The sequence below is a fragment of the Salvelinus alpinus genome, chromosome 27 (genome assembly GCF_045679555.1).
Source record: "Salvelinus alpinus chromosome 27, SLU_Salpinus.1, whole genome shotgun sequence".
Classification (NCBI taxonomy): domain Eukaryota; kingdom Metazoa; phylum Chordata; class Actinopteri; order Salmoniformes; family Salmonidae; genus Salvelinus; species Salvelinus alpinus.
In genome coordinates, this window is record NC_092112.1 from 31044572 (window position 1) to 31067401 (window position 22830).

At 43.7% G+C, this 22830-nt stretch overlaps 1 protein-coding gene across 1 annotated transcript in view; it reads right to left on the reverse strand.

The window, feature by feature from the left end:
• The window catches only part of LOC139556371 (nuclear receptor coactivator 1-like), a 109084-nt gene that overhangs the window by 85321 nt on the left and 933 nt on the right, over positions 1–22830 (reverse strand). Inside the window, exon 2 of the mRNA XM_071370272.1 lies at positions 9381–9551. The gene's annotated coding sequence lies outside the window, so the exon portion shown is untranslated. The remainder of the gene's footprint in view (positions 1–9380; positions 9552–22830) is intronic.

Below are 22830 nucleotides of genomic sequence, written 5' to 3' on the forward strand. Positions count from 1 at the left end.
TTTTGAATTTGGCGCCCTGCAATTTCACTGGCTGTTGTTGAGGTGGGCGCTAGCGTTCCGAATATCCCAGAGAGGTTAACCTATAATAAATCCAATGACATGGTGACATTTTGGTGTTCATTTCACGTTGAATTCACATTAGTTGACAACTCAACCAAATGTAAAACCAAACTAGACATTGAACGGACATGTGTGCCCAGTGGGTTAATTCATGATGAACCAGTTTTCTAACAGGACTGTGTTTGCTATACTAAAAGTGGACCTTCAAGATTTAAGGTATAAAGGAAACCCAAAGAAAATACAAGACTGCACTTAAAACTTTTTTATGTTATCCACTTTAAACATGTGTTACATAATCACTGTTAATGTTAGTGTCATATGATGAAACTTGACTTGGTGTTATTCTAAAGGAAAAATACTAAACCTTTGCCAAAGGAAATATACAATATCATGGAATCAATTTAAATGTACATTTGTACAAATGATTCAGTCATGCACCGACATACTGTAAATGATTCAGTAGATTTCATTGCGTAGTGCAATACAGTAGATAAGAGCAGGCTGGGTCAGATTTCATGTTTCCATGGCAACAGCTGAGGAGCTGTTATTAACTACCGAAACACAGCTAATCTTTAAGCACAGACAGGTGAGGGGGGAGGGAGGGTGACGCCTTGTAAAGGGAGGGGGGGTTAAGTCAGTGTGTTTGTGGGGGGTTTTTAATACCAGTTTTGATGAATCTTCTGTTGAGAAAGAACTATGCAGTTCAAACTCCATGTATAATCCCTTTCGGGAGGAATTGGTGCCTCAGTCTAGGGCATTTCAGACAGTTGTTAGGGCACCTTTTTACTGAAGAATGTGTCTGTTTTTATGATTGTGTTTTGCTTTTCATGTATTGTTGTGTATAATAAATGTATATTTGAATGTGCATATGAATGTGTAGTTTAATGTGTTTATTGTATTTTGATGTTTATTGTGGTGCTATACAGGGCTCATCTGGAAAAGAGACCTTGGTCTCAGCATTGACTCCCTGTCAAAAAGGTTAAATAAAAATAAAATGGAAGAAGCAGTATTCTCCAAACGGAAACAAATGTCACAATGCTGGTTTGGTTTCCCAGTGCCAGAGTATGTTATGGAGCATATGACTCCTATCAGTATATCATGGGTTTCTGATGCCTTGCTACAGTAATGTGATTACATGTGACAGGCAGCAGCATATAGATAGATATATGCTGCAGAGACCTAGCAGTGTTGTGCAAGGACAACAACCCCTCCCTCAACTTGGGCAAGACAAAGGAGCTTATCGTGGACTACAGGAAATGGAGGACCGTACATGCCCCCATTCACATCGACGGGGCTGTAGTTCAGCGGGTCGAGAGCTTCAAGTTCCTCGGTGTCCACATGGCTAGGGACCTATCATGGTCCAAACACACCAACACAGTCAGGAAGAGGGCAAGACAACGCATCTTTCCCCTCAGGAGGCTGAAAACATTTGTCATGGGCATTTAGATCCTCAATGTTCTACAGCTGCACCATTGAGGACATCTTGACTGGCTGCATCACCGCTTGCTATGGCAACTGCTCGGCATCCAGCCGCAAGGTGCTACAGAGGGTAGGGCCAGTTAGGGCTGTGGCAGTCATGACATTTTGTCAGCCGGTTATTGTCATGCCAAAGACTGCCGGTCTCACAGTAATTGACCGTTAATTAACATAAACACGTTTAGCATCTCCAGGCCTCCATATATACAAGCCGCTGATGTGAACCTTTGGAACATCTACATTTAAAAATGGCTAACAAATAATTTAATATACACCATCACAATAAACCCATTCTTTATTTTAGGCAGGTATAAAGAAACATTATGTAATGAAGAAAAAGTATTTCAGGAGTATGAGTTGACCTACTATATGCCTATGTTATCTGGCTATGCTCCATGCTATAGGCTCTAGACTTGTTCATTTAGCTGACAAGATATGCTTATAAGTACCGTATCATTATTTTATATGATTTTATAGTAAGAAAAATATAATTGAACTTACCTGAATGAAATAGAAAGGATATTTTTCCCATTACAGAACGAGTGCACATATGAAGTGGCTGTTGAGCGTAAAAGTGATCATTTGAAATAGGTCCAATATGCTAGATTTAGAGTTATTTGGCAACTTTAGTTGTGAATGATACAAACCTTAGAATGTCTGAGAAATCAAAACATATATGGGCTGCATGATGTGACTATAGGCTATTGATGATTCCTTGCCTCAGGCTGCACAGCTGTTCTCTCATCAAGTGACTATTCTCAATTTAATCTCGTCTTTACTAATATGTAAACATTTGTTTCGACTTAGAAGAATGGACCATTATCAAATGGGCAGGAACAGGGGCAAAAACAGGGGCAGGAGAAGAAAAAAAACATGTAATCTATATGCACTCGAATAGCGAATACACGCTTTCGGTTTTATACTGGAACATGTGCTTGATATGAGCAGCTGAGCACTTACTCCACTCCACACATCAACCACTGTATGAGGAGCATGCTCTCGCTCCGACAGGTGATATTCCGCCCAAACTCTGTATGTCATTGGCCCTCCAACCTTGTTCCTGCAGCTACCCAGTGCTTATTTTAGAAAAACAAGTGAAATCTGTTGGGGAACATTGATAGTAACATGTTTTCGCAACAAAACATATTTCACTAAACGGTTGACAGCCCATCTGCGTGCTCGTTAAAGGACTGAAGGAGAGAGAGAATATGGAAACACATTAATTATGAAAATATTTTTAAAATCCCTATTCAAAATCAAATACAAATTCACTAATTGTAGGCTATCAATAAACCAACAGCATCGCCTAGGGCTATACATTCTCTCCCAGATTCATGGATAGATATTTTGGAGTGTCGCATAAGGTAACCAAGTCCATTATGCATAATACAGTCCACACTCAAAGACAATTACTCTAACTTGTTTAATTTTGGAGTATAGGCGAAGACCAATTATGTACCAAAGACATCTTAAATTAGTTTTAGTTTGATGTTTTTCTGCCAAGCGTAATATGCGGCAGGCTATGCATTGTATAATGGCACAACCACAATTTTATTCAGGGTTGATTTCTGGGCTTGGGCTCATAAGCCTATGCATAAACTCGAATGTGTGTATGGGTGCTTTGAAACATCATCCACAACAACCATGCTTTACACTGTTTCAACCTGTTGCTGAACTTCTTTCTTCAAATTGATCAATCACAGTGAGGCGAGTTTTAAAAGCGTGATTTACGATCGCATTTACATTGCTGTCAGGGTGGTTGAGGGACAATAGATCCCTGAGTACCAGAACATTAGGACCTGATGGAGGGACAATAGAGCCCTGAGTACCAGGCCATTAGGACCTGATGGAGGGACAATAGAACCCTGAGTACCAGGTCATTAGGACCTGATGGAGTGACAATAGAAGCCTGAGTACCAGGCCATTAGGACCTAATGGTCGTTAGCAAGTTGGCTACTACCAACGCATGTCCAGAGTGCATAAGAGGAGATTACCGTGACTCATCGGTCACATGGAAATTTACTGCGGTCATGACTCATGACTGCCAATGTGGCAGTAATACGGTCAACGCAACAGCCCTAGGTACATCACTGGGGTCAACCTCCCTGCCTTCCAGAACCTCTATACCAGGCGGTGTCAGAGGAAGGCCCTAAGAATTGTCAAAGACTCCAGCCACCCAAGTCATAGACTGTTCTTTCTGCTACCGCACAGCAAACGGTACCGGAGTGCTAAGTCTGGGACCAAAAAGCCAAAAGACAGCTAAATAGTTCACCAAATAGCTACCGGAACTCTCTGCATTGACCCTTTTAGCACAAACTCTTTTTGACTATGCACACACACTGGATTCTACCCACACACTCACACATATTGACACTCCAACACACAAACACGCTGCTGCTACTGTCTATCCTGTTGCCTAGTCACTTTACCCATACATACAGTGGGGAGAACAAGTATTTGATACACTGCCGATTTTGCAGGTTTTCCTACTTACAAAGCATGTAGAGGTCTGTACTTTTTATCATAGGTACACTTCAACTGTGAGAGACGGAATCTAAAACAAAAATCCAGAAAATCACATTGTATGATTTTTAAGTAATTAATTTGCATTTTATTGCATGACATAAGTATTTGATACATCAGAAAAGCAGAACTTCATATTTGGTACAGAAACCTTTGTTTGCAATTACAGAGATCATACGTTTCCTGTAGTTCTTGACCAGGTTTGCACACACTGCAGCAGGGATTTTGGCCCACTCCTCCATACAGACCTTCTCCAGATCCTTCAGGTTTCGGGTGTGCAATACGGACTTTCAGCTCCCTCCAAAGATGTTCTATCGGGTTCAGGTCTGGAGACTGGCTAGGCCACTCCAGGACCTTGAGATGCTTCTTACGGAGCCACTCCTTAGTTGCGCTGGCTGTGTGTTTTAGGTCGTTGTCATGCTGGAAGACCCAGCCACGACCCATCTTCAATGCTCTTACTGAGGGAAGGAGGTTGTTGGCCAAGATCTCACGATACATGGCCCCATCCATCCTCCCCTCAATACGGTGCAGTCGTCCTGTCCTCTTTGCAGAAAAGCATCCCCAAAGAATGATGTTTCCACCTCCATGCTTCACGGTTGGGATGGTGTTGTTGGGGTTGTACTCATCCTTCTTCTTCCTCCAAACACAGCGAGTGGAGTTTAGACCAAAATGCTATATTTTTGTCTCATCAGACCACATGACCTTCTCCCATTCCTCCTCTGGATCATCCAGATGGTCATTGGCAAACTTCAGACGGGCCTGGACATGCGCTGGCTTGAGCAGGGGGACCTTGCGTGCGCTGCAGGATTTTAATCCATGACGGCGTAGTGTGTTACTAATGGTTTTCTTTGAGACTGTGGTCCCAGCTCTCTTCAGGTCATTGACCAGGTCCTGCCGTGTAGTTCTGGGCTGATCCCTCACCTTCCTCATGATCATTGATGCCCCACGAAGTGAGATCTTGCATGGAGCCCCAGACCGAGGGTGATTGACCGTCATCTTGAACTTCTTCCATTTTCTAATAATTGTGCCAACAGTTGTTGCCTTCTCACCAAGCTGCTTGCCTATTGTCCTGTAGCCCATCCCAGCCTTGTGCAGGTCTACAATTTTATCCCTGATGTCCTTACACAGCTCTCTGGTCTTGGCCATTGTGGAGAGGTTGGAGTCTGTTTGATTGAGTGTGTGGACAGGTGTCTTTTATACAGGTAACGAGTTCAAACAGGTGCAGTTAATACAGGTAATGAGTGGAGAACAGGAGGGCTTTTTGAAGAAAAACTAACAGGTCTGTGAGAGCCGGAATTCTTACTGGTTGGTAGGTGATCAAATACTTATGTCATGCAATAAAATGCAAATTAATTACTTAAAAATCATACAATGTGATTTTCTGGATTTTTGTTTTAGATTCCGTCTCTCACAGTTGTAGTGTACCTATGATAAAAAATTACAGACCTCTACATGCTTTGTAAGTAGGAAAACCTGCAAAATCGGCAGTGTATCAAATACTTGTTCTCCTCACTGTATATGCACATATCTACCTCAATTTACTCGTACCCCTGCACCTGGTACCTCGTGTATATAGCCAAGCTATCATTGCTCATTGTGTATTTATTCCTTGTGTTTCTACACTGAACAATAATATAAAACGCATGCAACAGTTCATATAAGGAATTCAGTCCATTGAAATAAATTCATTATGGATTTAACATGACTGGGAATACAGATATTCCTCTGTTGGTCACATAACTTTTTCAAAAGGTAGGAGCGTGTGACCATCTGCCTCATGCAGCGTGACATATCTCCGTCGCAAAGAGTTGATCAGCCTGTGGAATGTTGTCCCACTCCTCTTCAATGGCTGTGCGAAGCTGTTGGATATTGCAGGAAACTGGAACACGCTGTTGTACATGTCGATCCAGAGCATCCCAAACAAGCTCAACGGGTGACATGTCTGGTGAGTATGCAGGCCATGGAAGAACTAGGAACATTTTCAGCATCCAGGAATTGTGTACAGATCCTTGCAACATGGGGCAGTGCATTATAGACGTTGACCGATTAATTGGTATGTACGATTAATTAGGGCCGATTTCAAGTTTTCATAAGAATTGGTCATCGGCATTTTTGGATGCCGACTATGGCCGATTATATTGCACTCCACGAAGAAACTGCGTGGCAAGCTGACCACCTGTTACGCGAGTGCAGCAAGGAGCCAAGGTAAGTTGCTAGCTAGCATTAAACTTATCTTATAAAAAACAATCAATCTTAACATAAATCACAAGTTAACTACACATGGTTGATGATATTACTAGTTTAACTAGCTTGTCCTGCATTGCAAATAATCAATGTGGTGCCTGTTAATTTATCATCGAATCCCAGCCTACTTCGCCAAACGGGTGATGATTTAACAAGCGCATTCGCGAAAAAAGCACCGTCATTGCACCAATGTACCTAACCATAAACATCAATGCCTTTCTTAAAATAAATACACAAGTATAATTTTTTTAAACCTGCATATTTAGTTTGAAAAAAAATCATGTTAGCAGGCAATATTAACTAGGGAAATTGTGTCACTTCTCTTGCGTTCTGTGCAAGCAGTCAGGGTATATGCAGCAGTTTGGGCCGCCTGGCTCGTTGCGAACTGTGTGAAGACCATTTCTTCCTAACAAAGACCGTAATCAATTTGCCAGAATTTTACATTACTATGTCATAACATTGAAGGTTGTGCAATGTAACAGCAATATTTAGACTTATGGATGCCACCCGTTAGATAAAATACGGAACGGTTCCGTATTTCACTGAAAGAATAAACGTTTTGTTTTCGAAATGATAGTTTCCGGATTTGGGCATATTAATGACCTAATGCTCGTATTTCTGTGTGTTATTATATTATAATTAAGTCTATGATTTGATAGAGCAGTCTGACTGAGCGGTGGTAGGCAGCAGCAGGCTCGTAAGCATTCATTCAAACAACACGTTCCTGTGTTTGCCAGCAGCTCTTCGCAAAGCTTGAAGCACAGCGCTGTTTATGACTTCAAGCCTATCAACTCCCGAGATTAGTCTGGCAATACTATAGTGCCTATAAGAACATCCAATAGTCAAAGGTATATGAAATACAAATGGTATAGAGAGAAATAGTCCTATAGTTCCTATAATAACTACAACCTAAAACTTCTTAACTGGGAATATTGGAGACTCATGTTAAAAGGAACCACCAGCTTTCATGTTCTGAGCAAGGAACTTAAACGTTAGCTTTTTTACATGGCACATATTGCACTTTAACTTTCTTCTCCAACACTGTGTTTTTGCATTATTTAAACCAACTTGAACATGTTTCATTATTTATTTGAGATTAAATTGATTTTTATCTATGTATTATATTACGTTAAAATAAAAGTCTTCATTCAGTATTGTTGTAATTGTCATTATTACAAATAAATAAATAAATAAAAATCTGCTTTTTTGGTCCTCCAATAATCAGTATCGGCGTAAAAAAAATAAAAAATAACGATTTTTCAAATCGGTCGTCCTCTAGTGCATTATCATGCTGAAACATGACGTGATGGCGGTGGATGAAGGGCACGACAATGGGCCTCAGGATCTCGTCACGGTATCTCTGTGCATTCAAATTGCCATCGATAAAATGTAATTGTGTTCGTTGTAGGTACCTTATGCCTTCCCATACATAACACCACCGCCACCATGGGGCACTCAGTTCATAAAGGTGCAAACGATCCCACAGCTGAAGAAGCCAGATGTGGAGGTCCTGGGCTGCCGTGGTTACACATGGTCTGCGGTTGTGAGGCCTGTTGGATGCACTGACAAATTCTCTAAAACTACATTGGAGGCAGCTTATGGTAGAGAAATTAGCATTAAATTGTCAAGCAAAAGCTCTGGTGGACATTCCTGCAGTCAGCATGCCAACTGCACGTTCCCTCAAAACTTGAGACATCTGTGGCATTGGGCTGTGTGACAACTGCACATTGTAGAGTGGCCTTTTATTGTCCCCATCACAAGGTGCACCTGTGTAAAGATGATGCTGTTCAATCAGCTTTTTGATATGCCACACCTGTCAGGTGGATGGATTATTTTGGCAAAGGAGAAAAGCTCACTAACAGGGATGCAAACAAATTTGTGCCCAACATTTGAGAAATAAGCTTTTTGTCCATAAGGAACATTTCTGGGATCTTTTATTTCAGCTCATGAAACATGAGACCAACACTTTACATGTTGCATTTGTATTATTGTTCAGTATATTTTTATACTGTAATAAAATTACTGTTTTTATTGTATTCTGCATTGTTGGGAAGGGCCTTAAGTAAGCGTTTCACTGTTAGCCTACACCTGTTCTTTATGCAGCATGTGACAATTAAAATGTTATTGATCGATTGATTTGACCGGTCTCTGTGTCCCCCTCACTGATCTGAAAGGACTGTCTACCAAGGTGTAATATAATATAATAGTGACTAAGTCAATGTAAAGTCAAGTTTCTGCCATATTATTCTATCAACTTTCTGATGATCAGTGACAGAAAAAACAGATCATAGCGATGGCATTTTGAAGTATTGATATTTACTCTTTCACGGCACTGTAGGGGGGAAGAGTTTGAAGAGGAGAGGTAATTGAGCAATCAATCCAATTTCCTTCTTATATATTTACGAATGAACCTGGCCTATAGGGCCCTTTTCAGTACACGACACAGTGACGTCACTCACGGATGTGCGCGACTTTTGGATGCAGAAAGCAGGAAGTTACCCATCGTCAGTGAGCACCACGAAGAAACATTAATAGGTTGTTGTAACCGGAGCCATATATTTGAGTCGTCATACAATACACTTGCAGTGTTGTTTTGAACAGTCGCTAAGATTATTTTGGTCGTGATCTTTGCAAAATACCTATTTTGGATGCAGCGGTCGTTAGCTAGAATGCTAACGCTCATTGACATGGGCTAATAGCAAAGCTAGTCAAAGAGCCATTTTACTGGTTGAAGTTTTTTTTAAAGTATAATGCAGTTGATTTGTGATGACAAACATACTAAGCAGGACATTCATATGAGCTTTAAAATCCAATTACAATCCAAAAGTAGTGTGAAATGCACTCATTAGCAACCTGTAAATGGAGGCTTTTTTTTGGAGAACTCCCCCATGTCCAGTTGCCAATGGAGGCTTTTTTTGAGAACACCCCTGTGTCCAGCAACCAAATTGTGCGCATCGCAAGTTAAGGGGACAGGCAAGGAACCCCACCTATGAAGCAAGAAACATAGACAGCAACCAGGGGATGCACTTGAGGTAAGTACAGTATATATAAAAGGGGAAGACAGGGTCCACACATACTTGATCTAGGGCTCCACAGGGTGACTCATGGGGGGGGCTGCTGTGGCAGTGGTCCTCTGCTCTGAGGGGGGTGGTGGTGTGGCTGGCAGGATCCAGGAAAGGGGGCTACGGCGCCATGGCCTCCCCGTCATGTAGCACCATCCCACTTGGGGAGGGGCGAGCGAGCTGGACCTGAAAGAGAGAAACTTTAGTGTTTACTGGAGGCCAATCTGGGACACCAAAATGTACATTTAAGCTATATCAGTTCATTATAAACAGGGCAAAAGAGAAGCTATATCAATTTAAACACCATTAGAATGTTGTTCAGACTTATTACAGCTTGAGTGTCAAAAGATGTTAGGTTCACCTCAATACTATGCAATTAGGCCTACTAAATTACCAAGTAACAACTTAATATAATGTTGTTACTAGAGTAACACAGTGTAACAGTAACTTTATGATAAATATGAGAACTATGGTTTCAAATCGATCTCTAAAGTCGAGCCCTCGCGTCATGGCGCTGTTGAGCAAGATGAAACATAATTGAGTAAGCGCAGAGGATGGGTCCCGCAAGCACACAAGCCAGTAGATAGCGCATAATGTGGTGGAGCAAGCATAGGATGGGTCCCGCGAACGCAGAGGCAGCAGGGGACACGCAAATAAAACTTTTAAACTTGAGTTGAAAGTGTGACTTTGAGCGAGCAGAACATCATTACCGCACGCAAAATATGAATTAGAGAGCAGAGATTTTTGTTTTATTGAGATACTTACTACATGTCAAGACTTTGAAGTTACTGCGCTCACAAATACACAGCATCCCCACATGTATTTCTGCTCACTGGCAAGTCTACTCCCGCTCCGGCGCTCAACGTTGCCAGTCTACTAACCACCGGTCCTGACAACCCACATTACGCACACCTGCTCCCCATCGTTAAGCACACCTGGACTTCATCACCACCCTGATTACTCTCCCTTCATAAAGACCTCTGTAGCCTCAGTAATAAGGCAGTATTTGTTTTGGTTATGTTCAGTACACTTCTCCTGTTTTGTATTATCTTCATGATTATTATTAAACTCACCTTCTGCACCTGTTTCCTGACTCGCTGCATATACGTTACAGAATACTGCCTCTTCAAAAATGGAAGCAGCAGAAGATAAGGACATCTCCCAGACGGTCGACGAACAAGGACACCATGATCAGCTGGCACAACTATGAATGAGGGCTATGGCCATCTGGGAGAGAGGAGAGGAATGGATGGGTTCCTACGAGAGGTTCATGGCTCTGTTCAGGGCGGTCTTCGACCATCCACCGGAGGGCAGACATGGAGGTTAGCGACTACTCCAACTCCGGCAGGGTGCCCAGACCGTTGCGGAGTATGCCCTCACCTTCCGGACCATGGCAGCCTCCAGCGGATGGAATGAGCCGGCGTTCCGCACCCTATTTCGAAGAGGACTGCACGAGGAGGTCCAGACAGAGTTGGCGTGCCGAGACGACAACCTTTCCCTGGCCGCACTCATCGCGGTGGCCATTCGTCTGTACAACCTTCTTCGGGAGCACCGACGCTCCCCTCGCCCTCTTTTGGACGTCCTGGGGCAAATCCTGAACCCATGAAGATAGGGGTCACACACCTCTCCGCCGCAGAGCGATGTCGCCGGTGTCCCTATTGCGGCCAGGAGGGGCCCCCGACTCCAGGGGTGTTGTGTACGTCCCATCCCGAAGTCCACTGGGGCAGAGGGACGGCCCGTGATCATCAGTCTCCCAGAGTAACATCATCGTTTTCCGCCAAACCCTTCCTGATTTCCATTTCACTTGCTGGCTGTCCCTCAGATGTTGTTTTATTGTTTTATTATTATTTATTATTTATTTTATTGACCAGGCCTTTGTCTGCGTACCTGCAGTGTACCCTCTCTCCTCTCCTTTTCCAGTCCAAGCCCTGGATAAACTACCATTGGGATCGAGCCCTATCACACACATCACAGCACCACTCACCCTCACCGTGGGACCCATGCACCAAGAAATCCTTCCCTTCCTCATCATCACTGCTCCTGTACACAAAGTCATCCTCGGCTTTCCGTGGCTCCAAAGTCATGACCCCACCATCTCCCGGTCGAGGATGAAAATCACTGCCTCGGCATGCAGATGTTGGAGGACCTGCTTTCCCTTACCTTGTGGTTCCATGTCACTTGAGAGTCCTGTGAGTGTCCTCCAGACTATCATTCCATCCTCCCATATCACTGGCCACGTGTTTTTGGACGTAGATGTGGACATCCACCAGGCTCTTGAGAGGGAACCCGTGCCTGCTACCTGCCCTCTTGAGCGCACCTACATCCCCACGGAGATGAGGGATCGGCTGTTGTATCACCCGCACTATTCAATCCATCGCCGAAAAGTACTGGTAGCCCACTTTTGTCAATTCATGCTCTGCATGTGTCCAAACAAAATCTCCCCAGCATGGAAACTCCTTCCCGTACCTCAGAGGCCTTGGTCCCATCTGTCCATAGATTTCGTGACTGATCTCCCTCCATCTGATGGTTTCACCACTATTATGGTGGTGAACAGATGCTGTGGACATATTCTCTAAATCCTGCTGTTTTATCCCTCTCTCTGGTCTCCCTACCACTCTCCAGGTCACTGAGGCACTATCTCAGCAGGTCTTCCGGCCCTATGGCCTTCCGGAGGACATCGTCTCTGACCATGGCCCCCAATTCACGTCACAGGTATGGAGAACCTTCACGGAGAAGTTGGGGGTCACGGTCAGCCTCACATCCAGGTACCGGCCTCAGTCTAACGGGGAGGTGGAGAGGACCAACCAGGAGCTGGCGAGGTTCCTAAGGAGTCATTGCCAGGACCAGCAGGGGGAATGGGCCCAGTTCCTTCCCTGGGCGGAATACACCCAGAACTCACTCCTCCACCGGGTTGACTCCCTTCCAGTGCGTCCTGGGATTTCAGCCGGACCTGGCTCCGTGGACTCCGAGCCAGACCGAGGCCCCTGCAGTGGACGAGTTGTTCCATTGCGTAGAGGAGTTGTGGAACGCTGCCAACGTGAGGCTTCAGCGTGCTGTCTGCCATCAGAAGGATCAGGTGGACCGTCACTGCAGTCCATGCTGATGCTTGCGTCTAGCTCTCCACCGGGAACCTCCCGCTCTGTCTGACGGAAGCTGAGCCCCCAGGTTTGTGGGGCCCTTCAAGGTCCTCTGGAGGGTCAACGAGGTGACATATAGATTACAGCTCCCCACTAACTACCGGATCTCACCTTCTTTTCATGTTTCCCTCCTCAGGCCGGTGGTTTCTCGTCCCCTGGCTGATGCCGTTCCCCACGACACCCCTCCGCCTCCCCTGGACATCGAGGAAAGCCCCGCCTATGCCGTCAGATCCCCCCTGGACTCCCAACGTTGTGGGGGTCGGCTCCAGTACCTGGTGGACTGGTACGGTCCCGAGGAGCGGAGTTGGGTTCCGGTGGACGACATTCTAGATCCCAACATCATCCGAGATTTCCACCTTCGCCGTCCGGTCCGGCCTGCTCCTCGCCCTCGAGGCCGTCCCCCTGGCTGGCATCGTCCTGCGGCTGAAGCTGTGCATCGGGGGGCACTGCCACTTCTACTCCCGTGACGTCGCCGGTCTAACCAACCACTGGTACTGGCAACCATCATTGAGGACACCTGATCCCCATCGTTAAGCACACCTGGACTTCATCACCACCCTGATTACTCTCCCTTCATATCAGTAAGCCTCAGTCATCAGGCAGTATTGGTTTTGGTTACGTTCAGTACACTTCTCCTGTTTTGTATTATCTTCATGATTGTTATTAAACTCACCTTCTGCACCCGTTTCCTGACTCCCTGCATATACTTTACACACACCAAAAAAATTGTGCTCTCCCAACTGCAATCTTTTACTATAATTTTATTACAGGTGAAAGTTCTAGCCAATGAACATAGCCTGTAACATTCTACTGAAACGCAAAGCGTTCATTAGACAAACTAGCTAATCAACTACGATTTCAATATTGAAATAGGTAGTTATTTGGTCTTCTGTTATTAAAGCAGGCTATTGAATTGGCAAGGTTGGTTAGCGTCAGCTACCAGCTAACGAGCTAGTTAGTTAGCATGCTAGTTAACGTTTAACCACATTTAAAAAGTTACCAGTATTTTTGGGTCAACCAAGAGCATTGTAGCTAGCTAAGATAACAAGGGGTTAGTAGAGAAGGACTTGTAAGACCAGCATGACTGGGAGGGAGTGGCGGAGGAGGCAGATGCAGGGAGAGAAAAGACAGTGAAGGGCTTCACTGAGGAAAAGGCCCTTGATTGAGTTGGGGTGAGGGGGAGCCGTGAGAGATCAAACTCCAAACTAAACAGACAATGTGGGTGAAAACGCACGTTGGTGACGAAATGTAACCAAGACAAATATGATTATTACTGTTCTGAATTGTTCATAGGGGTCTTTCTAACATCATTAACATTATATTCAAAAAGTCAGATTTCGTAATAAGCACAGAGCTCTGTTGACATAGCAGTGTAGTTCTCATAACGTTTGAGGATTTTACATTTTGTTGTTATCTTCAAAGTTGTTCCCCTGGTTGAAAAAAGCTAAATTAGCATGACACGAGCTGAAATACATGTAAAAGGCTTTGAAAATAAAAAGCTTGGTATACGCTCAGTGCTCCGTTGACATTTCACAGATACGCTTGTTTTTGTGATAAATCTTCTGATAAGAATTTCAAATTAATATGAAAGGCGTATCATAAAATATGAAAATACTACATCATGTCTCAAAATCGATATTCATCTTACCTCTATATTAAAATATGTGCCGAATACAACAAGTGTGGACGTTACCGTGAAATGCTTACTTACAAGCCCTTAACCAACAATGCAGTTAAGAAAATAGAAGAAAATATTTAGTAAATTAACAAACGTTTAAAAAAAGTAACACAATAAAATAACAAGGCTATATACAGGGGGTACCGGTACCGAGTCAATGTGCAGGTGTACAGGTTAGTCGAGGTAATCTAGGTAATTTGTACATGTACACTACCGTTCAAAAGTTTGGGGTCACTTAGAAGTTTCCTTGTTTTTGAAAGAAACGCAATTTTTTTGTCAATTAAAATAACATCTAATTGATCAGAAATACAGTGTAGACATTAATGTTCTAAACAACTACTGTAGCTGGAAACGGCAGATTTTTTATGGAATATCTATATAGGCGTACAGAGGCCCATTATCAGCAACCATCACTCCTGTGTTCCAAAACACCAGTCTCAACATCAGCAGCGAGGAGGCGACTCCAGGATGCTGGCCTTCTAGGCAGAGTTGCAAAGAAAAAGACATATCTCAGACAAACTAATAAAAAGAAAAGATTAAGATGGGCAAAAGAACAAAGACACTGGACAGAGGAACTCTGCCTAGAAGGCCAGCATCCCGGAATCGCCTCTTCGCTGTTGATGTTGAGACTGGTGTTTTGCGGGTACCTGTCAAATACAGGTAGCCTAGTCAAATAATTAACATCGAATCACATTAACCGTTAGTCTTCACTCTTGCACAGACATTTAGAAACGAAACATGACAGTTTGAAAAATAAGCCACAGGACTTTTTTGAGCAAGAATAAAGACGAATTTCGAGTAGTAAGACATGTATAAAAGCAACAGATAAGAGGCTAGAAGCGTCTTATATGGTGAGCTACCGAGTGGCTAGGACAGGCAAGCCCCATACCATTGTGGAGGACTTAATTCTTCCACCTGCCGCAGATATGGCTGGGACAATGCTGGGGGCAAAGGACAAAAAAAACTATACAGACAATGCCTTCATCAAACAACACTGTTCCACGACCCATCAGTGACATGGCAGGAGATGTTTTGAAACAATTACTGCTTTGCATACAAACCAGTGAAATATATGCGTTACAGCTGGATGAGCCAACAGACGTGGCGGGACTGGCACAGCTCCTGGTATATGTCCGTTATGATAATGGGGAGTCAATTAAGGAAGACATCCTCTCCTGCAAACCAGTACAACATGAGAGGATATTTTTTAAGTACTGGACAGCTTTGTGAAATCAAATGGACTTTGGTGGTCAAGATGTGTTGGTATCTGTACTGATGGCGCAAAAGCCATGACAGGGGGACATAGTGGTGTGGTAACGCGCGTGCAAGCATTTGCTCCCAACGCACTGCAGAATCCACCGAGAGGCTCTTGCTGCCAAGGGAATGCCTGACTTAAAAGACGTTTTGGACACTACAGTGTATATATACACTGCTCAAAAAAATAAAGGGAACACTTAAACAACACAATGTAACTCCAAGTCAATCACACTTCTGTGAAATCAAACTGTCCAATTAGGAAGCAACACTGATTGACAATAAATTTCACATGCGGTTGTGCGAATGGAATAGACAAAAGGTGGAAATTATAGGCAATTAGCAAGACACCCCCAAAAAAGGAGTGATTCTGCAGGTGGTGACCACAGACAACTTCTCAGTTCCTATGCTTCCTGGCTGATGTTTTGGTCACTTTTGAATGCTGGCGGTACTCTCACTCTAGTGGTAGCATGAGACGGAGTCTACAACCCACACAAGTGGCTCAGGTAGTGCAGTTCATCCAGGATGGCACATCAATGCGAGCTGTGGCAAAAAGGTTTGCTGTGTCTGTCAGCGTAGTGTTCAGAGCATGGAGGCGCTACCAGGAGACAGGCCAGTACATCAGGAGACGTGGAGGAGGCCGTAGGAGGGCAACAACCCAGCAGCAGGACCGCTACCTCCGCCTTTGTGCCAGGAGGTGCACTGCCAGAGCCCTGCAAAATGACCTCCAGCAGGCCACAAATGTGCATGTGTCTGCTCAAACGGTCAGAAACAGACTCCATGAGGGTGGTATGAGAGCCCGACGTCCACAGGTGGGGGTTGTGCTTACAGCCCAGCACCGTGCAGGACATTTGGCATTTGCCAGAGAACACCAAGATTGGCAAATTCGCCATTGGCGCCCTGTGCTCTTCACAGATGAAAGCAGGTTCACACTGAGCACATGAGCACATGTGACAGACGTGACAGAGTCTGGAGACGCCGTGGAGAACGTTCTGCTGCTTGCAACATCCTCCAGCATGACCGGTTTGGCGGTGGGTCAGTCATGGAGTGGGGTGGCATTTCTTTGTGGGGCCGCACAGCCCTCCATGTGCTCGCCAGAGGTAGCCTGACTGCCATTAGGTATCGAGATGAGATCCTCAGACCCCTTGTGAGACCATATGCTGACACATGCACATTTGTGGCCTGCTGGAGGTCATTTTGCAGGGCTCTGGCAGTGCACCTCCTTGCACAAAGGCGGAGGTAGCGGTCCTGCTGCTGGGTTGTTGCCCTCCTACGGCCTCCTCCACGTCTCCTGATGTACTGGCCTGTCTCCTGGTAGCGCCTCCATGCTCTGGACACTACGCTGACAGACACAGCAAACCTTTTTGCCACAGCTCGCATTGATGTGCCATCCTGGATGAACTGCACTACCTGAGCCACTTGTGTGGGTTGTAGACTCCGTCTCATGCTACCACTAGAGTGAAAGCACCGCCAGCATTCAAAAGTGACCAAAACATCAGCTAGGAAGCATAGGAACTGAGAAGTGGTCTGTGGTCACCACCTGCAGAACCATTCCTTTATTGGGGGTGTCTTGCTAATTGCCTATAATTTCCACCTTTTGTCTATTCCATTTGCACAACAGCATGTGAAATTTATTGTCAATCAGTGTGATTGACTTGGAGTTACATTGTGTTCTTTAAGTGTTCCCATTATTTTTTTGAGCAGTGTATTTTTAAACCTGCATATTTAGCTAAAAGAAATCCAGGTTAGCAGGCAATATTAACCAGGTGAAATTGTGTCACTTCTCTTGCATTTATTGCACGCAGAGTCAGGGTATATGCGATAATAATAAACGTTTTGTTTTTCGAAATGATAGTTTCCGGATTCGACCATATTAATGACCAAAGGCTCGTATTTCTGTGTGTTATTATGTTATAATTAAATCTATGATTTGATATTTGATAGAGCAGTCTGACTGAGCGATGGTAGGCAGCAGCAGGCTCGTAAGCATTCATTCAAACAGCACTTTAGTGCGTTTTGCCAGCAGCTCTTCACTGTGCTTCAAGCATTGCGCTGTTTATGACTTCAAGCCTATCAATCCCCGAGATTAGGCTGGTGTAACCGATGTAAAATGGCTAGCTAGTTAGCGGAGTGCGCACTAATAGCATTTCAAACGTCACTTGCTCTGAGACTTGGAGTAGTTGTTCCCCATGCTCTGCATGGGTAACGCTGCTTCGAGGGTGGCTGTTGTCGATGTGTTCCTCGTTCGAGCCCAGGTAGGAGCGAGGAGAGAGACGGAAGCTATACTGTTACACTGGCAATACTAAAGTGCCTATAAGAACATCCAATAGTCAAAGTTATATGGAATACAAATGGTATAGAGAGAAATAGTCCTATAAATACTATATTAACTACAAGCTAAAACCTCTTACCTTGGAATATTGAAGTCTCATGTTAAAAGGAACCACCAGCTTTCATATGTTCTCATGTTCTGAGCAAGGAACTTAAACGTCAGCTTTTTTACATGGCACATATTGCACTTTTACTTTCTTCTCCAACACTTTGGTTTTACATTATTTAAACCAAATTGAACATGTTTCATTATTTATTTGAGGCTAAATTGATTTTTATTGATGTATTATATTAAGTTAAAATAAGTGTTCATTCAGTATTGTTGTAATTGTCATTATTACAAATAAATAAACAAAATTGGCCGATTAATCGGTATCAGCTTTTTTGGTCCTCCAATAATCAGTATCGGCGTTAAAAATCATAATCGGTCGACCTCTACTCTGGACGGTTCTGACTTAGAATATGTGGACAACTACAAATACCTAGGTGTCTGGTTAGACTGTAAACTCTCCTTCCAGACACATTAAGCATCTCCAATCCAAAATTAAATCTAGAATCGGTTTCCTATTTCGCAACAAAGCATCCTTCAATCATGTTGCCAAACATACCCTCGTAAAACTGACCATCCTACCGATCCTCGACTTCGGCGATGTCATTTAAAAAATAGCTTCCAACACTCTATTCAACAAATTGGATGCAGTCTATCAGAGTGCCATCTGTTTTGTCACCAAAGCCCCATATACTACCCACCACTGCTACCTGTATGCTCTCGTTGGCTGGCCCTCGCTTCATATTCATCGCCAAACCCACTGGCTCCAGATCATCTATAAGTCTTTGCTAGGTAAAGCCCCGCCTTATCTCAGCTCAATGGTCACATTAGCAGCACCCACCCGTAGCACGCGCTCCAGCAGGTATATTTCACTGGTTACCCCCAAAGCCAATTCTTCATTTGGCCACCTTTCCTTCCGGTTCTCTGCTGCCAATGACTGGAACGAACTACAAAAATCTCTGAAACTGGAAACACTTATCTCCCTCACTAGCTTTAAGCACCAGCTGTCAAAGCAAGCAGCTCACAGATTACTGCACCTGTACATAGCCCATCTATAATTTAGCCCAAACAACTACCTCTCCCCCTACTGTATTTATTTATTTATTTAGCTCCTTTGCACCCAATTATTTCTATCTCTACTTTGCACATTCTTCCACTACAAATCTACCATTCCAGTGTTTTACTTGCTATATTGTATTTACTTCGCCACCATGGCCTTTTTTTTTGCCTTTACCTCCCTTATCTCACCTCATTTGCTCAAAAGGTGGCCAAATGAAGAATAAGTATGTAGACTTATTTTTCTACTGTATTAATGACTGTATGTTTGTTTTACTCCATGTGTAACTCTGTGTTGTTGTATGTGTCGAACTGCTTTGCTTTATCTTGGCCAGGTCGCAATTGGTTAAATAAAGGTGAAATAAATAAAAATGTGAACATGGCGGACCATTCACTAAGGACAGCATCATCAATGACACCTCCATAGAGTGAGGAGGGTTTGTTTGTGTGAGAGAGATTATGAACTCGGTTGTCGCCATAAAAAGTCAATGACACTGAGGGGGCTAGCGTGCCAGGGTGAGATAATTCCTTTGTACTGCTTCCAAACCAGTTTTTCCTTGAGATTTATAGCCTGCCAAGTGCACCCAGGCACTTACGGTATTGGCAAAACAATTTGAGTGCTTGAGTAACCACACTTTAGTGACCTGCATTTCTGCTGAACAAAGACAGGTGTAGGGCTCTAGGTGAAATGAAGACCAGGTTAAAGTTACTAATTGGAGGTGAGAAATAGTGGCAAATAATTGATTTTATATTTTACCTCTCAAAATAGGCTCAACTCGCTTGTTGATGCAAATTATGGCTTCCTTATAATCACCATCAATCCCAAATTATTAGAAATGTATTTCATACACAGAGAGCGCTGTCCAATATGCTTTATTACGAGCTGCTATGACCTCTTTCTTGATTTATAGTCGCTGGACCAAATCCAAAGAGGCATGACGTTATGGAAAACTAAATTCAATTCGTTATAAAGTGAATCTAAGACACTTGTATGTTTCTGTAAACTTACAGTTCTTGCATAAAACATGGTTGAACTTTAGACACTAGTATGACACAGCCCAGATGGGTCAGTGGCAGGTTATTTCAGGATTAAGTGCATGCTAAACTCATTTGTCGTAGTTTGTTTATGTCAAATATTTCTCTCTTGACCAATCTCTTCTTGTTTAACCTATCCAAGGCAGCCTACTCCAACTAACACACTAGTTTTACAGTCAAAAATAAACATAATGGGGATTAATGTGTAGACCTAGGAATATGTAGTCCATATGGTAGTCTAGCCCTGGAGAGGTGCAAGAGTTTAGCCATGACACCTCTAGTGACCAAAACTCAACCTAAAATGTAAAAACACATCAACCTCACTGACGTAACTGAACGCTAGCCAGTTAAAAAAAACATGACTTAGAACATTGCAAAACAGTTTAAACTCCATCTTAATCATGCAGCTCCATATTCAAGGTCATGGTTATCGGAGAAGAGAACAGCCGAGGGAGGGGGGGGGGCAATAACTCCTTTAACCTCAGCCTGGGGTGACAGTTGTAGGGGAATACTCTCGGAGAAATCAGCAACCAAAAATATCCAACAGGTACAGAGAACACAAGACAGGCACCGTTATGCGATAGCAGCCAATAGCCTAAAGCTCATCTCTCCATTGTGAGGAAATATTATATAACTGACAGGCCATACATTGATCCCCATCTGGGGAGCTGAACAAAAAACAACAAGCCTTATCTTGTTCCTCTCAAACTGAACCGGTTACAACATCCTGTACTTTAAACTTTGGGGTTGAGATTTTCACTACCGTTTCTCAAATCTGTTAAAATGACTCCTGAGGGCACGGATCCAGTCAGCAGATGCTACTGTAGTAGAGAAAAGTCCCCCCCCCCCTCTTCACCACAACAAGTTGAAGGGAGGGCCATGGGAGTCAGTCACACTGCCTGCCAAACCCCAGGCAAGCAGCTCCCTCCCACAGCTCAGTCCCACTGTACAAACTGTTGTCTCAGTTCTCTTCCTAGCGTGCACCGATAAGAAATGGGACACTGGGATCTGGTTCCTCAGCTTGCTCTGTGTGTGCCACAACACTCTCTTCCTTCATTCTCTCTCTCGCTCCCTATATTTCCTTCCCTACCCCCACAAATTCAGTCTGCTGCACAAGCTTTCTTTCCAGGGAGAGGAAAATGTAGGTCAGCTCTCTGACGGCTGGGGGGGCACAGCTGAGCGCCCCACTCCGTTCTTTTCGCTCGCAGCAGCGGCGGAAGTGTGTGTGTGCCTCGCGCCGAAACAGGGCGAGAGAGAGTTGAGGGACACAGCACAACACACACCCACAAATCTGATCACCCTCACAAGGGTTTGGATCATGCATTAAAAATATTAATGCAATATCAATGGTACCATTTAATCATAAAGGCCAATTTTCACTATAATATTGACTAAATAATTTATCCTAACTTCTTAGGCTATTACATTCACTGGATATTGTCATTCACAATATGAACCACTTTGCTAAATGCACACCTGAAATCCTTAGCCTACTGCATGCGCCTCAGGGTTAAAAAACAAATTACTCACTAAGCTTGTGAAAAGGAATGCTTTAAACATGACAACTCTGAAAGGGCTGTTGAGAATGGTTGTGCTTACATTTTAGGCAAATCTTAAAAGATCTGGTCTGACATAGCTCCCCCCACATCTTCTCCCCCTTTATGAGCATACTGTAATATCGAATGCTCCTACAAGTAAAAATAATGTCACAAAAAAGTATTCATTAATTAAAGGGGGATACGTAGTCAGTTGTGCAACTGAATGCATCCCACATGTAACCCAACCCATCTGAATCTAAGAGGTAGGGGGCTGCCTTAATCGTCATCATCCGCGCCCAGGGAGCAGTTGTTGTGGGGGTTAACTGCTTTGCTCAAGGGCAGAACGGCAGATTTGTCCACCATGCCGGCTCTGGGATTCAAACAAGAAACCTTTTGGTTACTCTAACCTTGACCATCTTCCTCCTCTTTGCGACACAGGAAAACACAATAACTGTGTCCAACAGTCATATCTCCCTCTCCTGATGAATGCTCAAATCAATGCATCTGCTACTATATTGGAATGTTCCTGGTAACACAAGGGTGTGGATTCTTGCTTCATATTGTTCATTTCACAAACCCACCCGCCGTCATAATTCTTCCAGTGTGATACATATCTTACTTTCCCTTTGCATGCAGAAAGAAAATCAGCGAGGGAGAAGAAACGGTATTAACATGTGATTAAGTTGGGCTAACTGGTCGTCAAATATGAACTTTTTGTTCCGTAGCTTGATAGTTGTGCGACAGCCGATAGCAAATACAAAATGCTTGTGAAGTGATTACTAACTTTGACCTGCATTGCTGAGGCCTGATTGCATTGACTTCCGTCCTTGAGGTCTAGGCTCATAGCCTATAGCCTATGCACAATACACTTTTCGCTAGGCCTAGTCTACTTGCACTGCACTTACAACCAAAAACGCACATAAAGAAACAAGATTTTAAATGGATTCATAAATCCTCCCCCACAAAGCTAATAACAATTCAATAAAAGTACAATGCTGTAAAGTGCATGAAAAGACAGTCTACAACTTTTAGGTTAACATGACTACTGGTGTTTGAGCTGAACGAAATGCCTCACTCACTGGTGGTGTGGCCAACGCAATAATTTCATAATTGAGCCTCGCCCTCCATTCCAATCACGCCATTGGTGCAAACCTATCAATCAATTTATCGTCGTCATAAATGTATCCCTAATTGATTACCTAGCTAGACCTATAAAAATATGCCCAATTCAACTGGCACAGGTGGCTAGCAACACATTTGAACTTTCCAGCGTGGTACTGAACAAGATACAATACAATTTTGATTAACCAAAGAGGGTTAGTTGCACTAATGAAAACAACGAATTGTATCGATAGAATATGGCCTTACTGCCAAAATGCACACATCC